The sequence below is a fragment of the Delphinapterus leucas genome, chromosome 2, assembly GCF_059928025.1.
Source record: "Delphinapterus leucas isolate spDelLeu-1000000601 "Yukka" chromosome 2, BTC_Dleu_Yukka2, whole genome shotgun sequence".
Classification (NCBI taxonomy): Eukaryota; Metazoa; Chordata; class Mammalia; order Artiodactyla; family Monodontidae; genus Delphinapterus; species Delphinapterus leucas.
In genome coordinates this window covers 43152875-43166005 of record NC_143130.1, presented here as the reverse complement: position 1 = coordinate 43166005, position 13131 = coordinate 43152875, and the positions used below count along the sequence as shown (strand labels likewise).

The window sequence follows — 13131 nt, the reverse complement described above, 5'->3', positions numbered from 1 at the left end:
AGTGGGAGGAGGATTCCAACTATTTTGGGGAAGAGGCGGGGATTTCCAGGAATTGGGCCCCTCCCACTTTTTGGTCTTTGATGGTGGCCTCAGAACTGTCATGGGGCTGGTGGGTGTGTCATTTATCTTATGCTAATGTATTACAATGAGCATATAATGAGGATCAAGGTTCACTAGAAGTCAAATCTTCCACCATCTTGGACCTAGTTGGTTCTAACCAGTTTCTGTCATGTCCTCGGGCTATGTAATTCTTTTAAAAGTTGTGCCCTGCCCCCTTCCCTCCTGTTTCAGCATGACACCCTAAAGGGAGATGATACTCTTCCCTTCCTCCCCAGCCTCCTCAGCAGCTCCAATAGTCTCCTCTCCCTCCAACAAACCTAGGCCACCAGAATCTTCTGGATCCTCCTTTTCAAAAGTGCCTGGAGCCTCGAAGCAGGGGGGCCAGAGTGGCATGCCTGGGAAATGTAAGGATTGTGTCTTCACTTGTTGTCCATTACAGATCTGATCTGCCATACCCAACCCACTCTAATGCTGAAGATTCCAACTCAGTCTTATCTATCTTAGCCGACTCCCGTGGAGCTTAGAGACCACGGAGCATCCAAGATTGGATAAAGAAGTTAACACTGTCCACTGTCCACGGGGAAATGGCTCAATTTAGAAAAAGCAGAGATGGACGCACCATGGCCATCACATATCATTACATCCACACTCAGATAGAGGAACCTGCTACTTCCAACCAGTCCCATACGGGCAACCAGGGGGCAGGATAGAACTCTGATCTCCCTTATTCAAGCCATCAGTTATTAGTCTAAACCAAACACTGATTCATTTACACTGGGGCTATCTAAACTGGTACCTGCCCTGAGTGCATGTGGTCCAGCCTGAACTAGCCTTTGGATTCTAGAATCTTCAACCCTTTCCCTTGGGCCCCTTTCATTCTTCTCTTTACTCCTTGAATCTCCCCTCTTTAACCTGGGCTCCTGCAAGCCATGATGCAGCAAATAGTGTCCCTTTGTACATATTTGTATAACCCGCCATTGCCCCACTCAAACACAAGCTCCAAGATAGCAGAAACCTTGTCTATCATTCCCAGCTTCTCACCTCGTTCTCGCCACTGTTCTTAGAACTGTGTCTGCCACAAGAGAGTGGCAATATGTAGAAAGGTTTGAAATACAGACTCTGGAGTCAGAATTCCTTGGGCTTAAATCCTAGCTCTTCTACTTATTAACTGTGTAACCCTGGACCAATAACTCACTCTTTCTGGGCCTGAATTTCCCCATCTGTAGATGGGGATATGCATTAGACGAGAGTTCTCCAGAGAAAGAGAACCCATAGGATGCGTATATGTACAGAGAAAGAGACAGATTTTTAAGAAACTGGCTCATGTGATTATGGAACCTGGAAAGTCCAAGATCTGCAGGGTGGACCCGCAACCTAGAGACCCAGGAAGAGAAGGTGTTGCAGTTCATGTCCAGAAGCCCTCTGCTGGCAAAATTCCCTCTTGCTTGAGAGATGTAGGTCTTTTGTTCTACTCAGACCTTCAAGTGATTGCATTAAGCTCATTCACTTTATAAAGGGCAGTCTGCTTTACTCAAATTCACCAGTTTAAATATAATCTCATCCAAAACACCCTCACAGAAACATCAGAATAATATTTGACCAAATCTCTGGGCACCGATGGCCAGTAAACTTGGCACATACAATCAACCATCATAGGATATAATCGTGCCTATTTCACAGGGTTGTTTTTGAGAATTGAGTCAATCTAAACAAAGAACTTGGACGTAGGTGTTCAATTAAAATGAATGGTGTATTAATAAACTTTCTGAGTTCTTCCTCTGTGCCAGGTGTTGTAGGTGTTGAGGATGAAGAAAATCCATTCCCTGCCCTTGAGGAAATGAGTCTGATAAGGACTGAGATGGGTAAATAAATAAACAACACAATGGAATTAGCACCTTGAAAGAATTATGTTCCTGCTTCTGGGGGAAGATATGGGAGAAATCTTCCAAGTGTATCCAGGGGAGTCAGAGATGGCTTCACAGTATAGGTTAACCAAGAAACAAACCTCAAAGGAATAGAAGGAACTTATGATGGAGATTCCACAGACCAAAGACCATCTCTAGACTGGACCAAGCACTCCAAGGGCAGCTGCCAGCTCAGTTCAGCAAGAATCTTAGACTAGGGCAAGAGGCCTCAGTGCTCCATATGCAACAGGATGGGGCCTGGTCCTGTCCAGAGGGGGCACCACCTCTGAACCACCTTGGTAAGTGGCATTTGCCTCTTCCTTTAGGTCCTGCGTTTAAGGAAACTTGACAACATAAGTCGATCAAGCTATGTGAGTTTGGAGAACCAGGTGAGGCAGTGAGGTGGCGGGGCCTAGGAGCAACCCCACCACCATGAATAGGGTCTGTCTTGGGAGAACTTAGTAGAGAGGTACACGGAATTGGGAATCAGACACACTCAGGTCTTATTGCATGGGGCAAGTTACTTCACCTCTCTGATCCTTTGAATCTTCAGCCCTAAGACGGTTTTATCATGTTGGATTGCTAATTTTGAAGACTAGCAAGGTACCAGGCACCAAATAAGTACTCAATAAATGAAAGTTATTATTATCCATAATTAATTCCTCATCTCTCCTCTTCCCCCTTGCTGTTATTTGACAATACATTCTAGAGAGATATAATAGTAAGGAATGAGAGCGGTTCGCTATTTTACGTTTGACGTGAATCCAGCTCTGTGGATTATAAATTATCTGTCTTTTCTGTGCCTTCACCCCCATCTGTAAAATGGGGGTCATAATCAGGCCATTCTTGTGGGATTATTTTGTAAATTTATTATGAGATATATGTGTATAGCACATAATGGGAGGTGACCAATATGTATTAGCTGTTTAAAAATAGTGATGATAATAATGATTGTTATTAATATTGTAGAGACCTAAGGTTGAAAAGAAGGCATTGGAGAAATATTTAAGACAGGCGAATAAAGGTGCACACAGGTAACCGAGGGAAAAGCTAGGAAGCTTATTCATAGCACACCTTGCCTTCTCAGGGAAGGTACTCCCTAGAGCTAACCCTGGACTGGTGTGCAGCAGCTGTGTACAGGGTTGGAGGCCCGCTGCTCCCCTGCTGAGCCCCAGAAGCCCCTGAGAGAGACCAAACTGTCTGCTGCCTCCTGATATTAGGAAGTGAGGTTGAAATGTTGCAAGTTCTTGCGTCTTCTGATATCTACAACTTGAGGAATTATAACTGCAGAAAATGTTGTCAAATACACTCAACAAATCAATCCCCAGGTGGAAATGTGTTATGTTCACAACAGAAGCAGCTGCAAATGCCAAAACACCAGAATTGGGATTTTTTTCTTCTAAGAGGAGAATTGTTTTGTTTTTCTTTCCTAAGAGAGAATTGTTTTCAGAGTCTGAACCCAGTCCGTCCATGCTCTAAAGGGTCAGTTCCTCTGGTCCCACTCCAGCCCCACTGTTTCTAACAAGAGCCCAGCCCTGGGACTCTCTATGATGGCTAGCTCCTATCCTCCCCCTGTCTCCCTGCCCCTCTGAGCCTCAGCTAGTTAGTAGAACAACAGTCCTCACCCCTCCAAGGAGCAGGAAAGTGTAGCATAGTCTAAAGAGCATGGAATCTCCAGTCAGGAAGCCCTGAGAGGGAATCTCAAATTTGCCAATGACCAGCCAGGTGACCATGTTAAGGTCATTACCCAGTCCAAGCCTCAGTTTTCTTGTCTTCATAACTGGTGTGTGAGAAGCTTTCAATTCCAATAACTATTGCTGTGGTAACAAGCCACCTCATACCTAGTGATATAAAACCACCAATTGATAATGTTCATAGATTTTGAAGGTCAGTAATTTGGAAAGGACAAGAACTGGAATCAGGTTCATTTACTTACAGATCTGAAGTCTGGATGGTGAGGACTTGAAATTCAGGGCCACTGTCCAGACAGCGGGGCTTCCTTGCAGCTTTGAGGATTCAGGATAGTTGGACTTCTTCTACGGTGACTTAGGGCTCCGAAGATGAGTGTCCTCATTAATGACACAGAAGCTGCATCACTTTGGAAGTCATGCTCTGTCACTTCTGATGTCTTCCGTTGGCTATAATTGAGCCACAAGGCTCCCCAGCTTCAAGGGAGGGAATTAGCCTCTACCTCCTGACAGAGGGATGGCAAAGCTCTAGGAAATATGAGAAGGGAAATACCATGTCAGCCATCATTGGAAAATAAGATCTTCTACATTCCCTTACAAAACTGTCGTGAAGATGAAGTAAGGTATCACATGTGGGAGAACTTGGCAAATGATCGATGTTTATTAACCTACTCCCTGATCCTCAAGTCCAGCTGAAGGGTCAAGTACTCACTGGTGATATTGGAGAGTAGCCCTTCTGAAGGCTTCCAATGTCATATCTCTTTCCTCCTCACAAATCAGAGCATCCTTAGGCATTTCACCATGTCTGATACTGAACTGGACCTGTAACACCTTTGCTTGCAAATAATCATGATCATAATCAGAGTAATAACTTTATAATAGCAGCCTGCTAAATGCCAGGCACTACCATAATGCAACACTTGATCTCATTTTCAATTACCACAGTCCTTAAAGGTGAGTATTAATATCTCCATTTACAGATGAACTAAAACTCAGTGAGAGTAACTGTCTAACATCACGCAGAAGTCAGACCCAGCACCCATATTCTAACCTAGGCCCAAAACCTTAATTCCCCTACTGCACCACGCCGAGATGCTCAGTGCTCACAGACCCTTGGAGATGGGGTGGTCTCTTCAGTGGTGTCCTGGTAAATGTTTAACAACCACATAGCCCCCCCAAAAATTATGTATGTATATATGAGATATTTGAGTGTGTGATATATGTACATCTCATTCATCACAAATTTTATTTATATAAAAGATTTCTAGTACATAATATACAAATAAGAATGAATTATACACTACTCTTTATTGAAATTTCTACATAGCCTGCTGATTCTTACAGAATGATTTTTTTTATGAACCCTTATTTCTATAGCCAACCTGTGGCTTCAGTTGATAAATGAGTGTAGCTCCAACATGAATGTGAATGTTGATATTGTTTATGTCAATGAGGAAGATGAAAATGAGACAACAAAGATATATGTGGCAACTTCACTCATTCATCAGTGACATGACTGACCTCTTTGCTGATTTGGATAATAGTTTTCAAATAATGGAAGAGTGTTTCCTTAAATTTTTTGTACTCTATTCACACAGTAGTGGCTAAGGATATGATGCACTTTTAAGTGTAATCTGAATTATTAGCATTTTTCCATTTTTTTCTATAGCTCTCTACATAGACAATCCACAAAACAACAAACCACGCCCTGATGTGTAGCATCTACTGATTTCCATGTTGGTAATACTCTCACCCTGCCCAATTTCAAGCTACCAACATGACATCATTGACTATAATAGACATGAACAACCTAAAGAGAACTATTAATGTAAAATGTAGTAAAATAAATAGGAAGTTTTGAGTATTTATTAACTTTGTTTATAATATGTGGATGAAAAATTAATCAGTCGATCTAAGAAAGAGATGAAAAATTTCATTCGAGCCAAATTTGAGGATTATAACCCGGGAAGAGCATCTCAGAAAGCTCTGAGGACTGTTCCACCTGTTAGAAGTCAAGGCACAATTATATAAGTTTTTTGAGATGGGGGCTGTACATCAAATGGCATATTATTGACAGCTTACACAATCCAGATCTAAGCACCATGTGACCCCTTATCAAGAAGGAATGTTATCTTTAAGGACTTGTCTGTTGATGCTGGGAAAATGTTGCTCTTTATGGTTGAGCAGGTATTTCTACAGATGGAGGAGATTTGGTCCATGCATAACGCAGATACACAATGCACAGTGCAGGAAGAGAGGAGGCCAAAGGGCAGAGAAAGTTTTTTTATGTTTAAATGTTTCTTGTCTTGCCATAAAACATGAATTTTATTTCACAAACATAATGTATTTAATTGCCAGTTCATATAATTTAAATGTTAATAATGACTAATAGTCAATGACTACTTTTCAAAATTCTTAACCACTTAGCAATTAGGTTTCACTGGCTGGTATAAGTTAGATCCAGAACACTAGTCTCTCCTATCTCTATGTGACCTTCACTCATACCCGCTACGCTCCTCTAATGAATCCCTTCCTTCCTGGCTCTGTTTACCTCGATTCCCAGCATGCTCTGGGCCAGTGCCAATATTGCATATTGTAAAGTAATATAATACTGCCATGTCTATGACTTGGAACTATTTAATCTGTCTATTTCTCAAGGTCACAGTACATTTTCTTTCTTTTGCCCTGAGAGGGCACCTGTCAAGTCAGGGTGTAGTTTCCGATGAAGCCCACTTGGTTTCTTCCAGTTCGGCTAATGAGAGAAGTCACCTCCAAATGGTTCACTCCACTGCTATAAATGTACCCGCCAGCCCTAACCTTACTTTGAGGTGCTCTCAGATGCAAGTTGTTCCGCTTTGCATCCATGCTGTAACTCATTAAAACTGTGTTTCACTCCGGCATTCTGCTCATTACAATGGGCAGAGAGAGCGTTGCTTCTGGGAAGCACAGTCATAATGAGGGCAGAGCGTTCAGCACAAAAACAGCTTCTAATAGCTCATTAGGAAAATTGACTAGTTAGGCAGAACTCTTGTTCCCTCACTTTGACTAAAGATATGAAAGCCTTCCTTTCCCCGAAGGCCAGGGACACTGATGATATATCCGAGATCCCGAGGCCAGAGTTGGCCAGGATGTTTAGGAGCTCTGGCTTCATCCTGGAAATGCCTTGGAGTTGCCTAGTGGTCGGGTGGTGGGTAGACCCTCAATGTGGTTGATCTCTTGCCCTGGGGAACAAGCCATGGCTTTCTGTGTGCACTTGTATTTGCTGGTACCAGAATGGGGGAAGGGATGGAAAGAAAGGAAGGGAGGGAGGGAGGCAGAGGCAGGGACTACCTTTGCCCTTACCTCTACTCTGCTGGTAGGAGCTAGATGTTATCAGGTGGTTAGGAATCTTGGAATTTCCAGCCTTATTCTCAGAAGTTCCCCCAATCTGTGCCTTAGAGGCATTTCCTCAGCTCTTGATTAAAGTTAGTCCAATTTGGCCTTCTTACCTCAATGAAAATCATCATCATTATTATGATAAGTAAAACCATCATTTCCCTGAGTCCCTGGAAAATCAACATCATACCAGTTCAAGGACACACAGATTGAGGCAAGCATGGATTTACTCAGCCAATTTGTGTCACCAAGTTGCAATCACTGGAGTTTACCTGGGCTTTTCAAACTTTATAAATATAATTTTTAAACCAAGAAACTATTTCTTCATACAAAATCTTACATGGAGCCCAATCTATAAAACTGATATAAAGGGAGCTTCTCTGGTTGAGAGGAATTGGAGGGCCTGGGGCTTTGACTTCTCACGCTCCCCTGCTTCTGTTCCCTGCAGGGGTCTCCAAGGCACCCCTTTTGAAGTTCTGTAGGGCAGATTGAAACCACTCTCATGTATCAAACCACTCTCATGTATCAGAATATTGTACATACGCTTTTACTCAACAATCCTACTTCTAGAAATGTAATGTAAAAAAATAACCAAACAAGAGCCAAAGAAGTTTGCCCAGGATGTCCATCTCATCTTTGTCCATAATTTTTGAAAACTTTATAAGGCTAGCTAAATGTTTTGTAAGAATAGGATTGATTAAACAAATTATAGTGTGTATATATGAAGTGGAATAATAAGCTTCCATTAAATATGATGTGGATTTGTATTTATGACATGGGAAAATAACCTTTCATACTGGTGAGTGGGATTAAAAACAAAAAAGAGCAGGCAACAGTATGACATTATTTGTGTAAAATATATAGCTATGTGTGCATGGAAGGATGTGCATCAAAATACTGTCATTTTCTGGGATTTAGGATCATGTTTTATTTATTTAATTAAGTAATTTCTGTACTTTTCAATTATTTATAATAAGCATGCATTATTTTTACCGAAAAAGAATTAAAAAGCACTCAAAAATTTAAATAAAAGGGAAGAAAGAAATTGGTGCCTTTCAATGCCTTTAGAGTGGCATTCACCACCCTTGACCTATATAAGGCTGCTAAACTTTTTCAAAACAAATATAGTCTAGAGATTTTTCCCTTCCTGGGATCAAAGATGTTGCTGTTTGCAGCACTTGGCAACCATGGCCTGTTGGCTTCACGAGACCTGGAAAACCAGCATGTGGAGACAACCTTTTCACATGTCTCCAGGCTACAGACCAGCCATGTGCATGCGCTTCTCTATGTGTGCTGGGGGTGGGGACTAGAAAGAGGGGTGCCAGGGCCTGCTCGGGCCTTTATTTGTCCCACTGTGGTCAAGGGATCTGACGTCATCTATTTGTGGGATCAAATGGAGCCATAATAATAAAAATACTGCTCCACTGGCCCTCTGTACCTTGGGAAGCACTCCCCTAGTAACCCGACGTGTGTCCAGCATTGCTTTGTGCCTACGAAGCAGTCCATTCTGCCAGCAGGACATCCATGAGGCCTGACTTGCCCATCAGGTTTCATGCCCACCTGAGACTGGCACCTCTCCCTGAAGCCCTCAAGACACCAGAGCTGCATGGCATTTGGCTGTGAATGGGAGAGGCTCGTTGTATTTTGTCAGTCATGTCAAGCAAGTTTGGGGGTCTGTGAGCAGTGGCGCCTATGCTCCCTTGTTCCCATAATTCTTAGGATTCCATCCAAAACAGCTCACTCAGCTTCTGCTTGCACCCCTTTGCACAGAGCTCCAACACCAGTCTGTGGACCTAGGCTAGAAGGCAGATGCCAGATGTCCCCCGAGGGAGCTCTTCCCTCAGATGCCTGCCAGTCACCATCTTCCTACATAGCTTCTTCCCCTCCGGTAAATTAATGCCCACAGAAGTCACCTGCAGATCAGTGTACTGCCGGAACCCGGCTCACCTGCCGTGGTCTTAGCCCAGAACCTGCCCATGCTCTTCTTCCTTACCTCCAACTGCTCCCTGTAGGATCTTTTCAAGTTTTAGAAAACAGAAACCCAAGTGTAATATCCCAGCTCAACTACCTGTCCGGGAGGTCTTTATATGATTTGTGGAGCCTTGATTCATAGTACCCTGCTTACCTATGGCCCCAGCTAAAGAGGGAAGGATGAGGGAAAGGACCCCAACATCTATGGAGGGTTCACCGTGCAGCTCTCTGGTTTTCATCCTCACAGCTTCACGCCGGTTAAGAGTTGAGGAAGTGGGGCTCAAAGAGGTAAGCTGTCCCAAATCATCCCATTAGGAAGTGATTAAACGGACTTGAACTTTGGCCTGTTAGACTCCAGCAAAAGGAGGGTAGTCTACCACCTCTGCCTGGAGGCTCTGGGACTCCCACATCCTAGCCCAACTCCTCAGGAAAAGCCTTTCCTAACTAATGCAATGGCACTCAATCAGCTCTCTCTCTTGCCTGAAGACCTGTGGTTAGCAATCAACTTGGTGAGTTCCCTGGCGACATCTCATCTAGACCAGCCTTGAACCATCACTCAAATCATTTATAATTATTTTTCTTTCCAAGAACTCCCATATCATCTCTTCCAAAAGACGGAAGTCTCTCCTGGGCTCGGGGTACAGCTTGTTTATCTTCATATCTCCCATCAGCACCTAACGTGATCCCTGAGGTACGTTTGTTGCTTTCATTTAATTTTCTGGATATAAATTGAAAAATATCCAGAATGGATTAATCATTAGAAAACTGAATTACTTTTTCTATTATATATTATATTCATCTACTATAAAATCAGTCTAAAAGAAGATATCTCTGGAAATTTTTTTTACAGGGTTTTACTGGATGTGAAACCATCCTATCTATACACAGTAGACAGATTAAAATGATATAGATAAAATTACTTTATAAATTACATAAATTATACCAATTAAGCCATTATTTTTCTGTTTTAGTAATATTTTACCATGTATTTTAGTATTTAATATTATTTAGTATACATTTAGTAATTAGTGTTTTACTATTAGAGTGTATACATAGTATTCAGTACTTTATTATCTATTTTAGCAATTATTATGACTGGTTTATTTACTATTATTATTTTTATAACCAATAACAGTAATATCTGAACAAGCAATGATTCTCTTTTTGGATTCTGTCCCATATCTTCTATCGCCTTTTAGAAACCAAACCAGTTTTCACCTATTACCATAGCATGTACATTTTCTTGCATTACTAAAAATAAATGCTCTGAGTAGACAGTATTTTAATAAATGACCCACACAATCATATGAATGAATCTGAACAACTTAGCTGCCCTCTAATGTGAACACACAAGTTGTTTTCCACTTATCGGGCACCTACTTCTGTGACGACCATCGTCTGCAAAATGGGAATAACGTAGCACTTTATATGGCTGTATAAATTGAAGACATTTTACTGGCACGGCTCTGGAGGCAAGGGAGAATCTCTAGGTAAGAAATTCTCCCCACTCTCTGTCAGCCCTGCCAACCCACTCATGCCATGCTCAAATTCAACCAGGGCCTGTGGTTGTAACTGGGATGGGACCATCTACTCAATTTACCCAAACTCTCCATCCAACCTCTTCGCATTTTGTGACACCAGTAATGGCTCCAAGGTATGTGTGCAGTTTTGTTGCCCATTGGTCTGTAGCAGCTTAATTGCTTAGAAGATGGTGATGATAATAAGGCCCAACCCCCTGCCAATAAAGGCCATCTCCCCTCTCCCCATACCACCTAGATTGCCTCGTCTTTTTCTGCCAGATCACCCCACAGTTGGCCCACTCCTTACCCCACCTTTGAATTCACTGTGTTTATTATCAAACAGTACAATGGAGTAGAAATATTGGGATATTTGTCATTAGACAGAGGGTTCTCATCCCAACTCTTCCATTAATATTAGAAGTATCCCAAGAGTGATTTCATGATCTCTCTGGCCCTTAGTTTCCTCAATGAAAATGGAGTTAAATCCTAGTTTGCAGGGCTTTTGTAAGGAGCAAGTGGGATCATAAACATAGCTCTAAGGAGAGATTCTGACCCATAGTAGCAATCCCTCCTCTCTACTCCCATACTAAGTGGTGACTGACACAGAAAAGGCTAAAGACACTTTTTTCTCATTCTTACAACTCCATTTGGATTCTGTTTAGTATTGTGAGCCAGGTTTCCCTAATGGAAAATTGGCCCTGAATCATGGTGTTCTATGGCTAATTATTGAGCTTGACATTGTTCCCCAAGTGTTAATTCTGTCACTTCCCCATCACTACTCTACTACTGAGTCCAAGTCCAGAGCTCCAAGACCCTACCCCAGTGCAACCCAGCTTGGAGTCACTGGTTCAGTCCTGTAATTTCCCTCTGAAGAGTAGATTCCTGCCTTACTCAGTTCTTTCTCTCCCTCCCCAGGCTTGATAAACCTCCCTTAAAATCCCAGCTTGGCAGTTGGGTTACTACAATCAGTGGACAGATTTGCTTTTCATTTTGCCTGTCTTCCAGGACTTCAGAGCATCCACCACCCCAGTTTCTTCTTCCTATATACCACCCACCCAAGAGCCAGTTAATTATCTGAACTGCTTGCTCTGCTCTGGGACAATGTGATGAAACACATCATGAAATAGGTTAAAAAACTGAATTGATCAATATTATCCCATCGCACCCTGCAGGACCAGGACTCCAGATTGCCCTGTCCATGGGCTCTGGCAGGCCACCATAGAGCTATCACACCCTTGACGTCAGAAAACCATGAGAAAAAGGATTATGTCCTGTTCCTGTTATTTCCCCATTGTATGGGAGTATAATTAATCAGTGAATGGTCACTCTAAGATATCAGGTTTCCAGGAGTCAGAGTAGATATATATCCCTGGCTCATAAACACAATGCCATGAATACTGCCTGGTCCCCTTATTATGTTTCTTGCTGGCCCTTCCCTGGTTCCCTACCTTTGTCTAGCTGTGTGATTTTGAAATATTCATGCAACTTATCCAAGTCTCAGTTGCATCATTTATAAAATAGGGATTTTACTAGCTTTCCTGCCTCAAGACTATGACAACCTGATAAATTAACATCTTTGAAATGATACACACTGTAAAATGCTGAATTGATAGCATTGCTACAATTCTTGGTCCTATGGCTGCATCACTGCCTCTCAACTTGTGTTCACACTGATGACCCTCTCTATCTTTTCACTAGGAAGAGAATACCCAGCTGGGACAAAGGAGAGAAAACACAACAGAAAAAAGATGACAAAGAGACTATTTTTAGTCTAGGCTTCTTAACATTTCTCATACTTTTCGTGATGATTCATGCTTTATACCTCCGTTACCCCTACAAACAATTCCCTTGTTTTAATATACAATCATCTCTGTAAGATTTTTTTCCTTGCTTGTTTTTCAACAAAAACAATCTATTTGATTAGAGCTGAGAGAGTCTCATTGGAAAAAGCTCACATGCCTTTCTGGCCCTGCTCCCCTCCCCTCCTTGCACACTCACTGCTCTAAATATTTTGTAAATAAATAGATTGATCCACTTGATATAATTCTAATGATTCATGTCCTAGAGTAAATCTAAAAACAATAAAAATGGAGATCACAAGAATGGGAGTCTATTTAAAGAGGACTGATTATTTTTTAACAGTTTCCACTTACTCTTCACACCTAGTTATGCCTTTCAGTCATAATCAAAAACTTCAGTGTGTCGGTGGGGGGAATAAGCCCTTAGAGTTTGCTGTCATGTTCACACCTCCCCCTGTCTGGGCTTATATCCCCCTCCCTCATTCGCTGCTCCAGATGACAGGAAAGGTTTAGCAGCCATTTTTTTTAAAAAAAGTAAGTAGAGGGGAGATCTACACGATTCTCCCATACCATATTTTATATCTTTGAAATATGAAATAGAACTTACAAGAAATGGTGCAGAAAGGGAGGCCAGTCCATGCAGAGGGCTGGTTTACAGCACCACTGAAATCCTGTCTGCAGATGGGGATGGACTGGCTGTTGGTGCCTCATCCATATCCCCTCCACACCAAGGTCCCCAAGCTCACACAAAAGCATCATACTCCCCACGCCTGTTACTCTTGCCTCCAGCCACTGGAATATGCTTGACCCGGGT

At 42.2% G+C, this 13131-nt stretch overlaps 1 long non-coding RNA gene across 1 annotated transcript in view; it reads right to left on the bottom strand.

Annotated features, from left to right (window-relative positions):
• LOC149750009 (uncharacterized) overlaps positions 1-13131 on the bottom strand; it is a 445365-nt gene that overhangs the window by 336313 nt on the left and 95921 nt on the right. The window contains exon 2 of the long non-coding RNA XR_016392011.1: positions 3901-4180. This is a non-coding gene — a long non-coding RNA (uncharacterized LOC149750009). The remainder of the gene's footprint in view (positions 1-3900; positions 4181-13131) is intronic.